This window comes from Montipora capricornis, chromosome 3 (assembly GCF_036669925.1).
Source record: "Montipora capricornis isolate CH-2021 chromosome 3, ASM3666992v2, whole genome shotgun sequence".
In the NCBI taxonomy this organism is placed as follows: domain Eukaryota; kingdom Metazoa; phylum Cnidaria; class Anthozoa; order Scleractinia; family Acroporidae; genus Montipora; species Montipora capricornis.
The window spans coordinates 64,010,496-64,012,995 of record NC_090885.1 but is presented as its reverse complement, the minus strand read 5'-3'; the positions used below and the strand labels follow the sequence as shown (position 1 = coordinate 64,012,995).

The following is a 2,500-nucleotide window of genomic DNA, read 5'->3' as shown; positions in this document are numbered from 1 at the left end:
CCTAACCCCGAACCCTAACAAACAGGTCTGTTGGAAGCGTGCTTGAGTTTCAACAAAATGAGCCCCAAAATTAGCAAACAATTGTGACGCTGATGAATAATAAAGTAGCTGCTATTTCTGAAACGATTGAATTACCTGGTGATAAATAACCTCTTCTTGAAGAGTAAATTTTTGACTTTACAGAAACAATGGTCAATCTCAAGAGTTGGGCGATTGTGATCTTTGTGTTGAATTCGCACATTTCTGGTCAAACTTTATAACACTTGAAAGAAAAAGAAAATTAACAAAAACAAAAACCTTGTATCTTGCCATCATTTGACACAGATGCTTCACTGTTTCGCGTGTAAACACGCCGCCCGCTGAATTCAATGTCACTTAAGATTTTGCGATTTACTTGTGCAGCTAAAAGTACAACAACAAAAATCTCCCAAAATGTTTTTCGTGGATCGTAACTTTTTATATCCACGGTTCAAAATTAATGTTTTTTTCATGTCGTAAATTTTGTTGCTGATAGTAAAATATTTTATTCTGGATCAACCGTCCTGAAAACTTCCTTCTGCTATTCCTAAAAACTGTGTATCAATATTTATTTACTTTTGCATCCATATTTGTTTTGCATAAAGCAAGCTAACAAAATCTGTATTTTGCTTAGTTCGCATTTTTGAGCGTTACAATGGAATTTAAAAACTTCAGTGAACTTTTGTATTACAAAGCTGTCACATTCTCAGAGTGCATCCTTAAACTTGTGGTGAAAAGTTGTCAGGGAAGTTGAAAATGATCAACATGTCAGCCCAGAAGCCAATGTTTCTCGATTCCCTTATATTTTCTTCAATCTTTCTGGGTTCAGTACTTTGCTAGTAACCACATGTCTTCTCAGGGGGCTACACTTCTACCATGGCACTACAATGATATTCAATTCCAAAATGATATTGTGTACTATTAGAGCTACATATTACGCAAAGACAACTTGAATCTCCTGGAAGACAAAACGCAACTCAGTTGACAATATGGAATAAAGCGCTGTATTACTGCACTACCACACGTAAGCAATGCGTGGCTATTTTTTCTAAAGATGACAGGAATCTCTTCTTTCTGACAAATGATTAATAGGCTGGTAGCCAGGTTTTAAACCTCAGAAAAAATATCTGTTTCGTCGTATGAACGTAAGAGCCAAAGAGCCTCTGCTGGTACGACTTCTGGGTGACCCCTTAAATGGTCTTAAGGACCCCCGACTTGAAAAAATTGCCTGGAACGCTGCAGTTTAATTCCACCCAACTCAGTCCCTTCTGTTTTTGAGTAATAGGGACTACAGGTAACCCAGTGTACGCTAGTGGAGCGTCTAGTTCAATAAATATATTTGCCCGCGACAATAAAATTACCCATACATGACATACCTATCTCCTTCTCTGTTAAATCCGCTGGACAGAATGAGCATTTTTTAATTCGAAGGACAATTCGAAGTGCGTTCGAAGTGGGTCTTGACGTGGTTATAATTATTTCAATCTGTTGTAAGCAAAAGCTCCCTTACAGAAGGTAAGAATGTTTGTTTTCCTGGATTTTAAGTGAGAGATCAGTCTCTAGGAAGTTTTAGTATTGTTAGAACTTTGTGGGCTCATAGAAGCAATCGCTCCAACCATCCCTATAAGTTCAGACATATTTTTGCTCGCACCAATGCATATAAGTTTTCCTTTTTCCCACTTGTTATCCCCCTTTGGAATGACCTTCCCAATTCTGCTGTTAATGCTGAGTCTGTTACTGCCTTCCAAACGAATGCTTTGCCAATCATAAGACAATATTGTAATGCAATGTAAACATTTATATGTTGTAAATAATTTAATTTAGGCAATTATTTATTTATTTTATTAATTTTTCTTTGCCCCCTTTTCTATTTCGTCGCTGACTGTTTTAGCATCCTGTATAGTCATACGACTTCTAGGATTAATAAAAATGTATGTATGTTTGTATCACATGGAGCAGTACGTGTTCCTAGTGGGGCCGTACGGCTTTTTCCAGCAACTGGGGCCTGGACAATTGCACCAGCAGCAGAAATGTTCTGGTATCTACGTATGAGACAGTTGCTTTAATTGTCATGATGTTAGTGCGGATCACTGCAATCTTTCGATATCCTGTCCAGCAATAAAGCTATGCATCAGTACATCAAAAGCCAGGTACTTTAATGGCTTGTCCCCAGTGGAAAAATTATTTTACCTCACAAAAGTAGAGACTTTAAGCAGAATAACAAACCAATCCAGAGATGTATCCAGAGTGCGTCATTGTGTCCTGGGACGCACTCGTTTTCATTTTGGACGCATAGAATATGGAACAAAGGGTCCAATTGGATGCAGAAAAAAAATCAAATATTTATGCAAATTACAAACGCCAGGAAAAATGTGCGAGCGGCATATTTCACAAGGAAATTGAACATTTCCATTTCTCACAACGGAGAAATGTGCAAGTTTCTTAAATTTCAAGGTAAGCCGTTATTTTCGGATTTTTGTAG

General features: G+C 37.6%; 1 protein-coding gene and 1 pseudogene across 1 annotated transcript in view; both read left to right on the top strand.

The window, feature by feature from the left end:
* The window catches only part of LOC138043704 (zinc finger protein 709-like), a 28,105-nt gene that overhangs the window by 15,886 nt on the left and 9,719 nt on the right, over positions 1-2,500 (top strand). The gene's annotated exons all lie outside the window — the stretch shown is intronic.
* Positions 1,453-2,500, top strand: part of LOC138040709 (zinc finger protein 709 pseudogene) — a 37,414-nt pseudogene continuing 36,366 nt past the window's right edge.